Source organism: Ambystoma mexicanum, chromosome 3q, assembly GCF_040938575.1.
Source record: "Ambystoma mexicanum isolate Mex_15411 chromosome 3q, UKY_AmexF1_1, whole genome shotgun sequence".
Lineage (NCBI taxonomy): Eukaryota > Metazoa > Chordata > Amphibia > Caudata > Ambystomatidae > Ambystoma > Ambystoma mexicanum.
Window position 1 is genome coordinate 655,434,623 of NC_090926.1, and position 12,432 is coordinate 655,447,054.

A 12,432-nucleotide genomic window follows, 5' to 3' on the forward strand; every position below is an offset into this window, starting at 1 on the left:
AGCATACGACCGGGAGATTGGATCCTCACAAAATCGTTTGAGCGATCTTCTTGCCTCGCACCTCGTTGGTGGGGCCCTTACCAAGTTTTGCTGGTCACACAGACTGCTGTGCGGGTAGCAGGCCGGAAGCATTGGATACACGCGTCACACACCAAGAGGATTCCACACCCAATGCCACACGATACAGAAGATACAGAACCCGTCACCAATGCTGTAACCAACGATCACGAAGCAGCAACCAGCATCGAGAGTGCATCAGAGACTCTCCCTGAACTCGTGAGGTCTGGGGAAACAGCCATTTCATCTCTACACTCTCCAACTGTTTTTTACCGGAAGTTGTTCTGGATTTTTTTTAAACCTTTTTTTTTATTAAGAAATTGCTTTAGTTGACAAACAACTTTTTCAATTATAAATACATTACTGTTCATTAACATGATTGTTAGTACAGAACAAAATGAATGCAAACACTAATAGCATACATATTAAGATAAAATATTGCATAAAACGTACATTATTGTAGATTCATAAAAGTCACTCTATTAAACGTAAGCCATAAATATATAACATATATAAAATTGACTAAAAAGACTGCAAAATACACAACAGATTTAGACAGAGAGTTGGTTATCAACAGCATGTGGATTAAGTTTGACAATGAACTTCACTATGTCAATTATTAAGCTGGTATTGGAGGAATTAAAAATTTCAGTCCACAACTGTTCTTTTGTTAAAATAATTGTATGCTTGAAGTGTTAAAAAAAATATTTTTTCTTAATTCAGATAGAGCCTGACATCCAGTTACTAGATGCACCATGGTCTCTTGTTGAGTTTTCAATTTACAGAATCTACATAAAGGAGATACCGTAGATCCTTTATTGTAGGATGCCATTTTAGAGTTGGTTGATAAAAGGTTTAGTGTAAACCATAGGAATGTGTCGGCATAAGCTCTGTCTGGAAAAGCTTGGATGTAGGTTGGAACCACATTTAGCAGCTTCTCAGGGAATGCACGTAACTTGAACGCTTGATATTTCATACACATTTCTCTAGTATCAATCCAATCTTTTCTATACAGTTGGAGCTTCGCTTTGTCGGGAGACTCTAAAGGTATATCTATGGATATAGAGGCATCCGACAGGATATTTAAGCATAGTGTCTTCCAATTTGTTAATGAGTTTACGGATGAAGTTGTTAGAAGTTTTTTTATTTTAGTACTGGAAATAAGTTTTTAGTGGAATCTGAGGCAAGGAGCACTTTTCTATAAAGGGCCAACATTGACCAATTAACAGCACTTTGCAAAGAGATGAGACCCATTTCGTGTCGGATTAGAGCTATTGGGATGCTTTGAGGTAGTGGTAATATTGTTTTCCAGAAGATTCCCTCCAGGATGTCCCATTTTACCCCCTTGATCATTAGCTTTGTCTGCCCACCGTATGTTATGATGGGGATGGTTTTTGTAAATAAAACATGCAGACTGGCATTAAAGAAAATCTTCCATATTTGCGATGGATAGATTTAGCTTGATTGGAAATCATTCTCATTCTTATCGTTAGTTCTTCTTTGTACGGTTTCTCTTGGGAATGCACATTCAGATTAACTCCTAAATATTTATACAAAGTAGTTTGGACTAGGTTTTTGTTGGCTAGTTTCCAGTTAAATCTGAATTTGGGCTTTTTTATTGATTGGTTTAAACACCAAAATGTTGGACTTTTAGGTGTTTATACTTAGATTGTTGTCTTCGGCGAAGATGGTCAATGCTGCTAATTTTCTATTTAGACCAATGGGTGTTCTATCAAACAGGACTAGATCATCTGCATATAGCAGGTATGGAATGTGTTGGTTGCCGACCCGCGGTAAGAAGGATCGGGTGTTAGACAGGGCTTTATAAAAGTCAGAAATGTAAAAATTGAATAGAATAGAGGCAATCGGGCAGCCCTGTTTCAAGCCCATGTTTGTTATAATGGATTCTGAAAGAACACCATCAGTTGTTAATTTTACTTTAATTGTTGTATTGACATAAAATTGTTGAATTAAATAAAAGATGTATCGAGGACAATTGACTTTGGCTAGTTTGTCCCATAATATGTTTCTGGAAACCGATTCAAAAGCTTGTTTAAAATCCACCAGAGCAACAAATATCGGGTATTTATTTCTAGTTGCATCATTCTTAATAGCCGAAATAATCAATAGATTTAGTGCTGTTCCGTTGCCTGGGACAAACCCGGATTGATGCGGGTCCATTAGATCTTGTTTGATAAGCCATTTGGTAAAATCATGTATAATAAGTCTTGCTATGATCTTACCAGATACGTCTAATAGCGCAATCAGTCTGTAATTGCAAGGATCCGATCTGTCACCTTGCTTGAAAATTGGAATGAGAATGGCCGATTGCCAAGATGGAGATATTATCGTGGATTGTAAGATGTTTTGAAATATTATATTCAGCAAGCCAGCCCATGCCTCTGGATTTGCTTTAATAATGTAATTAGACAGCATATCAGGGCCCAGAGCTCTGGATGAACTTAATTTTTTTATTATTATAAAAAAGATATCAAATTTTAATTCTGTTAAATCAGGTTGCTCCTGGAGGTGTTGAGGGGGAGATGTCTCATTAAAAAGTAGATTTCGATAAAATATTCTCCACGTTTCCTCATTGATGCCATTAAGCTTTGTAGATTTGTGTGCGTTTCTAGAAGTGAAGTTTATGGACTGCCATATCTGAGTTGCGGATTTATTCAACAGGGCTTTAAACATGGTTTCCACGTCATTTTGTTTTTGTATATGAAAGATGTGTCTAATTTTATTTTTATAGTTGGTCTTTAAGGTGGTTTTCACAGCAGGGTTGGCACTCAGGGGCAGAGCTCTTAAAGCTTTTCGTAGATCTCTTTTTAGATTAGTAATTTCGCTATTTTGTTTATGCTTGTGAAAGAGCTTTGGTTTCCAGCTCTTTCCATCTCTTTGAGCTATAATCTGTACATGCTCATTATAAAATAACTGTGAAGACTTTGGATCAAGGTTGGGCATAGATTCAAGTTTGGTTTGTAAAGATTCAATGGATTTTATGTCCCATTTAATTCGATTTTTGGCTGTATTTAGCTCAAAGGAACCTTGGAAATAAGTTTCTGGTCTTGGGAGGTACGTGAAGCACTGTATCTCGAGTATGTTATGATCACTTGCCTTAGTGCCTTAGTACAAGTCTATTTGCATCACTTGAAACGAAAATATAATCAAGTACAGAATGTGAGGTCCCTCTAGACCAAGTCGGTTGTGGTGGAGAGTCACGTTTGGAATTGCCATTAAGAACTGAAAATTGTCTAAGATCCATTGATGACATCCATTGTCAGATTTTGATTTTTGCCTTGTTTGGTAAAATTAACTAGATCCATGCTAAAATCGCCTGCAATGATGGTCATTGCATTGTTGCTATTTAACAAAGTGTTATCCAGTATTTCTTCAATGTTATGGAAAAAGAGTGGTTCAGATGGGGACAAGGTGTTCCAGTAGATGTTTATTACTGTTATCATAGGGAAAAAGGGGTGGTTTTTATTTTTAGTTCATATAATGACGGGTTGGATGCCCTGATCAGGGGATGGTAGAGCTTCCATAAATAGTTGGGAGTCCAGGCGAGCTGCAATTAATAAACCAGATGCCGGTCTACCCTTAGCTGGTTTGGAGGCAGGAACAACAAGGATCTGGTGGTCCGGCACCACTGGTGTTGAGATCATCCAAGTTTCTTGAATTGAAACTAAGTCATAGTTGCTTAACTGAGTATTTTTATGTGTTCAGTAGATGCAAAAACCCTTGTGTGTTCCACAAAGCCATTGAGCATTTACGCAGAGCTATTGTCCCCGGTAGCTAATGGCTGTTTGTGGTTTTAGAAGTGGAGACGGATAACCAGGTCCATTAGGAAATTCGTTTGGGAGCCGATGTTGGAAGTGGCTGTTTGCAATTGCAGCCAGAGTTCAACTCTACTTTATCACTGGCATCTGTGTTTTTGTCCACCCATGTCGAGGAATTTGGAGCTGTGGATGTGGCTGCTTGAGTCGGCTTTGGTCGATTTACTATTTCTAGAGCTAAGCCCTTTTCATGTAGAAGGTGTCTCTGTTGCCAGATGTAATTCTTGATTATTAATGAGGATATTTCAATATCGTCAATATCTTGATATGCTGGTTTAGGATAAGAAACTCGCTGAATAACATCAGAATTGATATGGCGTAGGGCTGGAATGCACTGAAACACAGTCAGTAGAGTGACTCTACTGGGCAATGGGTCAGAATGGATTCTGTCAATCATTGTTATTCTTAAATTAGCATCTTGTAAGTTCTCAGCAAGGGCCAAATTCTCACTTGAAGGTGATTGCAAGTGTTCAGAGTCTTGCACAGAAACGCCAATATGGTTTAAGTTCACACAAAACTTAGGACTATGGTTTGATTGAATTGACTTAGGGTCATGTAGACCTTGCTGAACAACGTCAGCAATTGCATCATTGCTGTGAGAGTAAACAGATGGATTAATCAATTCTTCTTGTGCGATCACATTCTCAGTATTAGGGCATGTAACTTCCACAACAGTTTTAATAACAGGAAAAACAACAGGAGCTTCAAGTGTCTTACCTGTGACGCCATCCTGCTCCATCGAAGGCGAAGGGCCATCTGCTGAGGCTACTGGAGCAGGAGACTCTGAAACAGCCGGCGAGGAGATTTTGTCATTGTTGCTCAAAGTAGATAAGTTAGCAATGAATGTCTTGGTTTTAGAAATTTTATTTTTCTTTGCCACTGGCATGTTCTTTGATTTTTTTTGATTTGCTAGGATCAATGGTGGTATTTAATTCCGTACTCCACTCAGCCTTTCTCTTACGATTTTGTCTTTTTTTCCTGCGCATCTTTTGAGATGGGCAACAAAAGACGTCATAAAGTGGTAGCTCCTCCTTGGAGTGTGGAGAGGATTCAATTGTAATTGGTTGGTTGTTAGCAGTAGTGCTGATGCCATTATGTTTCAGTTGGAGAGAAAGTGGCTTCGAGCCCTCAATTGAGGAGGGAATCTCTTCAACAATTACAGCGTCGGCAGAAGGGGACACTGGAAGCTCCTGTTGATCAATGTTACAAGATACCTCAATGGGGACACTTTTCGATGCTGTAGTAAGATTCCAAGCTAACCAATCCACCTTATTAATGAACATTGTCATTTGGCTCTCTTGTACCATGGCTTTGGTTTCTAATATTCCAAATATTTTGGTTAGCGCTAGGATAAATGTATTAATGGCATTCAGGGCCGTTTCAAGCAATAGGTTAGGGACAGGAGGGAACCCAAACGAGGGCCGTGGCAAGGGTTTAGCAAAGGAAAGGGGTAGGGAGACATTTGATTCAGGTGAAGAAATAATATCATTTGGGCAATCTGTGGGATATGATTCAGGAGATATAGATAATCTGGGATCGGATAGCCCAGCAGATTCCTCCTTGTTGTCTGTTACAGCGTTGGTAGGTATGGCTTGAGTTGAGTGAGCTAGAGGACGTATGGAATCAGAATGTGAACTTTGTCTCGGAGGTGAGTGAGAGGAGTAAACCTCAGATTCAGCCGCTTCTGCTTGGAGTGTCAACCCTCTAAGGATGTCCGAATAAAGAGGGTGTGGAGTGGGCGAGATTATGGATTGTGAGAAAGAGATGTTATGATCAAACTCAGAATCCTGTTTGGGACCAGGTAGAACTACGTTAGAATTGTCAAACCTGGAAATTTGGTCAGTGCCCTAGGACGCCATGGTGTGATCAGAGAGAAATTGCACCAGCGGGGCAGCATTTCGCGAGGTTGGAAGATGAGTTGGCACCTCGCATATATCATGGGAATGGGTGGCTAACAACGTAAAGGAAGGAGGCCTAACAGTATGGATACCCATGGAGGCCAAATGGAAACCAGGACGTATATTTAGTGGCATTCGCTGGTAACAAAATGATGGAGGGGGCATTCCCTTAGTAAGCCACATCATGGTGCAACAACAGGTTTTTTTTTGTTTTTTTTTTAAGATTATAATTTAGTAAGAGGGCAGAGCTTTGCTTGTTCGCTACTAAGAACCCACAGAATTACCGAGCAGTAGTAAAGTAAGGCAAAATAAGATAGGGTAGGAAATCCTCACACTTTAGTTATTTGACTAGAGTGCTACTCACTCAAGCTTGACCGTGAGCCGTTGACATGAAAGCAAAAAACCTCAATGTAGTTACTCGGCTCCAAAGAATTTGTCACAGGGGGCTTCCGAAAGGTCTGCAGATGGCAGTGCAATTGCTAGGCAACTGAAGTCAATTACACGGAGCACATGGGCAGGCGGTCAGAGGGCGGATTCATCAGACCGCGTTTGCCTGCAACTGTTTTCAGGTAAGTAAAAGTGCGTGTGCTTTACCATCGGATGAACATTTTCGGGTTTGCTTGCTTGTAGGACAGCCAACATCTGTGCGCCTGGGACTCGTAAAGACACTCTTTGATGTCGAAGGGAAGTTATTTGAAGAAAAAAAGCACCACAGAGCTGTTTCCCTATATACCAGGATTAACTGCAAGTCCAATTAAGGTAAGGGATCAGTATGGGGCGTTGCAGTCAAGATATATACAGGAGGCAGAATCAGGAAAGGATAGCAAGTGTGCACTAAAGCGACAAAGGGTAGGCAGGGTGTGAAAAATAGACAGGCAGAAGGAAGGAAATAAAGTGAAAATGCGAGAACGGGCACAAGGGTTTAGGAAATGGGCAGGGGGAGCAGGATGAAGGGCCAGGGTAAGCAGAATCAGACAGCAAAAAGGCAGACAGCAAAAGAAATGCCCAGACAGGGTTAGTAAGAATAAGTTCAGAGCCAAGGAAACGTAGAGTAAGAGAAGAGTCGGAAGCACGAAAGACGGAAGCGGACAGCAGACAGTACTTGTCAGGTACTCGCTTCTGGTGCGCGCGCGCGCTGGTGCGGGCTCTTGATTTATAGTCAGGTCACGAGGTAAAGGGGCGTGGCTAGTAAAACAAAAGAAATAGATAGTTATAGCTTAAAGTTAATGTTCTTAATGTTCAACGGGTCTTTATGTTCCAAGTGGAAGCTGTGGAACACGAGCTGGTTATACCCAATGATGAAACTTGATGTGAAGTAAAGTGAAATCCGGGCAGCGTGGCTTGCAGGACAGCAGACAGTACTCGTCAGGTACTCGCTTCTGGTGCGCGCTGGCTCTTGATTTATAGTCAGGTCACAAGGTAAAGGGGCATGGCCAATGATGAAACTTGATGTGAAGTAAAGTGAAATCCGGGCAGCGTGGCTAGCAGGACAGCAGACAGTACTCGTCAGGTACTCACTTCTGATGCTCACACGCTGGTGCACACGGGCTCTTGATTTATAGTCAGGTCACGAGGTAAAGGGGTGTGGCCAATGATGAAACTTTATGTGAAGTACAGTGAAATCCGGCCAGCGTGTCTAGGAGTACTCGTCAGGTACTTGCTTCTGGTGCTTCTTTTGATACTCCTTTATATTTAGTTAATGCTCATTTAGGAGATCTTTGCCTGTCAGTAGGTCAGCTTCTGTACGGTTGCATGCCAAAAGGACGCCTTCTATATAGCAACATCAACTGCAATCTAGGATTCTCTCATCCCTGCCTCATTATCGCCCGGGGTCCACATTCCCTTCTTACCTCGTGGCACACTCAAGAGAAAGGACAGCCTTTGCTAATCCTGAAACAGATAAGGAGAAGCCGACTCTGTAGCAGGATTTTGCATCTGATCTTGCTTCCATTCATTCGCCACTTCGAGTGGGAAGTGACAAAATGTTGTTCACAGATCACACAGTACCAGTCACCACAAGGTACGATCTGCGTCCGAGGAAATAGACTTACTGCATGGTTCGGCTGTGCCTTCAAGGAAAATCATTGAAGGGCTTGTCTTTTTGGCCTGATCATTTGTACATAAGGGGATTCTGTTGGCTAGGGTTTGTGGAAGGACTAAGTAAACGCTTGGCCTGGAGGTCATCAGCAAATAACATTGGCACTTTCGTTTGAAGAATACAATGCCTGCAACCGCTTCTGCACACACAGAGCAGATAAGAAAATGTGTGACCAGCTGCGAAAATGGACAATTCAATGTATGGGCCCCGAAAACGTATTGCTGTCTTGTGATAATGTTAATTGGTTTCACAATAGTCAATGGGGTTCATTACGAGGTTGGCGGTAAGGGATTACCTGCACCGGTAAGGGTGCCAATGCCGGTAATCCCTTACCTCCGTATTCCGAGTTCCCTTTGCGGGTTCTTCCTTACCTCCTGCTTTTGGCAGGAGTTAAGTACGGGACCCGCAAAGGTACCTCAGAGGTAATTACGGTACTGTAATTTACGGTGCCGTAATTACCTCCTTCCCCATTCCCATTGAGCCCTATGGAGCAGAAATGGGAATGGGGAAGGGCAAAAGGTGAATGGGAAATTCCCGGTCCCTCCAACCCTGAAATGGACCGGTAATTACTCCATTCACCATGCCGGATTTGGGACGGTTTCGAAGGCAACCATGGAGCTAATTACTCCATGGTTAGCTCCAAACCCAGAATGAGGCCCATTGTTTTAGGTTTCTGGTATCTAGAAGAAGTACATCCGTTTGAGAATTTGTTACCTACTGAAAATGTACCTATTGCTCCCACTCCTTTCGTGCATCTGCATTCTCTATCTCCTAGAGACTCTCAGCACAGACAGAGTTATCACAACAACACAATATCACTCATCATGAATGCTACACATGCCATTTTTAACAAATCTAATTGTTGGGTCTGTTCACATATAACGCAACATGGGGATAAGGTGCTTGGTTGGTATATTCATCCTTTACCTTTGACAACTGCATGCTATGCTTCTCTTAGAGCACTATTCTTTGGCCGATGGAATGATAGCATCTCGGGGAACTTCGATGGGACTAACTTGAACGAGTTTGAAAAATGTATTCTGACGCCCCTGGGATGCTCGCTTTTTGCAAATAGGAGTAAGCTTAATGTTGCTTCTATTAAGCCTTCTGATAGACTGTCCCGCCCTTTTCAGTCTTTGATCTCTTTCAAGATGGCTCCTATAGGCAATAAGGATGCCACGCCTCCTTCCTACACTGTTAACCATACCCCCAATTCAGTTGCTTTCTGAATACAAAGGAATGGTACTCAGTAAATGGGTGATTTTAAATGGTTGCGCCAACGTTGTGAATTTGACTGGCGAGGACAGACCTTTGTATGTAGGTGAACCTGTCTACTTTGTTTGCGGTAAAATAGCATTTCCATGGTTACCCAGGGATTGGCAGGGAACTTGTTATTTAGGGATTCTGTTACCCAGGGTATTTATTGCGAGTACTGTAGAGATCTCAAAGGCTCGATCGCGGTGAGACGAGAATGGTGACACTTCAGCACAATTCCTGGGCGATGTAGCTAAATCCTTTGTGCCAGATTGAGGGCAAATAATGAACTCTGAAGATATCAGGAGACTAGTGAGAGTACTGGAGAGGACCATCAACTGGACCACTGACATACTCTATAATATGACTCTAGAACAGAAAGCAATAAGGTTATTAGCACTTCAGAACCGGATGGCATTAGATGTCATCCTGGCTAAGCATGGTGGGGTATGTAAATTGGTGGGGTCCGCTTGCTGTGTTTTCGAACCAGATTCCTCCCCAACTATCTTTAAGGCAATACAGAATCTGCATGTCCTAAGTTCAGAAGTGCATTTTCCGGAGGGAAACTGGGATCTTAGCGCTTGGTTCTGGGACTTCTTGCGATCTTGGGGATGGAAACTACTTTTGGTCTTGCTGATTATTTTAGGTATTCTTTTGGTTCTTTGTTGTTGTATACAACGTCTTCCTGGTATGTGTTTGATGCTAGGAGGATGTTGCGCACAAGCAATGGATACATTAGGACATAAAGTATACGCCCCAGATAAGATCTCCAACAAATATGTGCTGAAAGAAATCTTAGAATCTGATCTTATGGCAATTGATATCTCCGATAGTGATTGAGGATGTATGGACACTGAGACGTGGAGTTACTCGAAAAGTGACTAAAAGTGGTTTAGCGCTTGGCTTAGGCCAAAAGGAGGGTTTGTTAAATGGGATATTATATCATGCCTATTTTATTGTATATATTGGCCTAAGCCCAGTTGCTCTGCAAAGAAATCAGCGTTGCAAAGTTCTGATATTAGATCGATTTAGCCACCATTTTAGGTTCATCCGCCATTTTGATTTTCACTCCAAAGTCGCCCTATGTTCTAAAATGGTGGACAGCGTTCTTCTGTTTGTAACGTGGCCGTCCTGACCTATACATGTAAGTTAATGTCTAAACTGCCCGCAGGCCAAATGTTAGGGTCATGTAATGAGACCTTGTCCTTCGTTGACCTGTAGTTTGAGGATTACCTGTGCCAACGAAACTGATCCGCGATCATATATTAAGCACAATGTTGCTTAAATACTGAATGTGAATACTTGTTGAACTGCATTGTATAAAACATGTACAAAGGCTTAATGTTAGATCCAAAGGTACACTGTTGCCATTGTGACTTATTTGTGTATAAACTAGGAATAATCCATATGCATATATGTGAATAAATTAGAAGTGAACGCGGCACAAACCCCTACCCCGAGGAATGATTAACCTGTAGATGGGCTGGACATCATGTTAGAAATTGTATAAAAAGTGTGTGTGTTCTGATGTACAGTCCCACTCACTTCTCACACTGAAAGGGCTGGTATCCGCTGTGATGTACTGAGGGCCAGATAGCTATCTGATACTTTGTTCCTTTGAAAACTGTTCAGTTATAGGATAAAGATCTGTGTATCTTTGTAAACCCGTGTTTGGTGTATTTTCTTTTGGGGTACTCAGCCTCGATATTCTCTTTTTGCTTTTAATATATCCTTTAAAGGAGTTGAAAGTGGCGATGGGGTATAGTAATCCAATATAGGAACCCACTGCTTACAATAGTGAGGATAGTCCAGAGGAGAAAGAGAAAGAACACATATATAAGATCATAGAAGACAAAGAAGAAAGGAGTGAGTGGTCGAAACTGCCAACAGAAATACACAGGGAGATTAAGATAGAAAGGAGAGAAGGAAAAAGCTGACTATATAGTGCTTCTTCAGCACAAATGGATGGGAGGAGAGATATTACTTTAAATAGAGAGGAAAAGTATTGAGGAATTTAGGCCAAGAGAAGACAAGAATCAACAAGAAAGAAAGGAAGAGCAGAGAGCAATGAGAACAAGTATATCAGGAGGAGCAAGAAAGATAAGAATAACAGGCAGAAGAGCTAAGACAGTAGGACAATATACAGAGAGTGATAAAAGATAGGGATAGAAGGGAAAGGAAGAGAGAAAAGGATGAAGCGCAAAGACTAAGGGACAAAAGATTACAGGGACGAAGGGAAGAAGAGGAAAGAATGTAAGGAATGAGGAGAGGGGAAGAACGAAGGCAAGAGGAAGAACAAATTAGAATGGATGCAAGAACGCGAAGAGTAGTAGATAAAGAAATGTAACAAAAAAGGAGACAATAAGGTCTTGACACCAGTCTCACTCGTATGGAACCAGTGGGGCCAAGCCCAGAAATACGATAGGATAGAATAGAAGAGTTCATTCTGTTTAAGGAAGCAATGCCAGCAGCATCTGGAGTAGTACTGGAAGAATACAGGTTGATGCAGTGACCATTGGAGAAAGGATGAACAAGGTCTGTCAACAGTTAAGGCAGGGTAGCAAGTATGGAATTCAAGGGAAACGTTAACATTTCCCTCTACCACTATTTCATTTACAAAGTGAAGAAGAAAATCTGTTTAGTAATGAACATAGAGCATTGTCTTTAAATAGACTGAATCTGGATAAGTGTGAAGGGGATTATACTCACGTTAGTTTGGGACAAGGCATGTCAGACGAGGAAAGGGAGTCTGGTTTCAGGGTAGGAGGAGGGAGCACATGCACCCCTGATGGAAGCCTACAAATAGATAAAGAAGTGAGATGGTCTGATCTGGAACAACCTAAAGATAGGACTCCGGATCCTACAGCGTTCCCTGAGCATCCCTGAGGATGGCCGCACAGTGACAAGGGAGAGTTGCCGCTATATTTGAGCAGGTTAAGTTTGTTACCCACAAGGACACAGACAAGGACGATCATCTTTGCCATGGATCGACTAATAGTAGGATCTGACTCTGGGGTGGGATTCATGCAATTTTGCTTGGTAGAAAAAGGGGGAGCAAGACCACAGTATATCCATTGGCCACAGATGGACAAGGATAATTTAAAGTCTAAGCTCCCGAGTTTGACTTTGGGCGCTGGGAAATGTATATCCGAATTAGAAAAAAATGACAGGAGGAAACATGTTGGCCTTAGGGGACATAAAATGTCTTCTGGCAGCTATTCCTGGGGAGAGGGCTGATGACATATGGTGAAGAGCGGGATATTCAACTGTGACAGCACAAAATACAGCA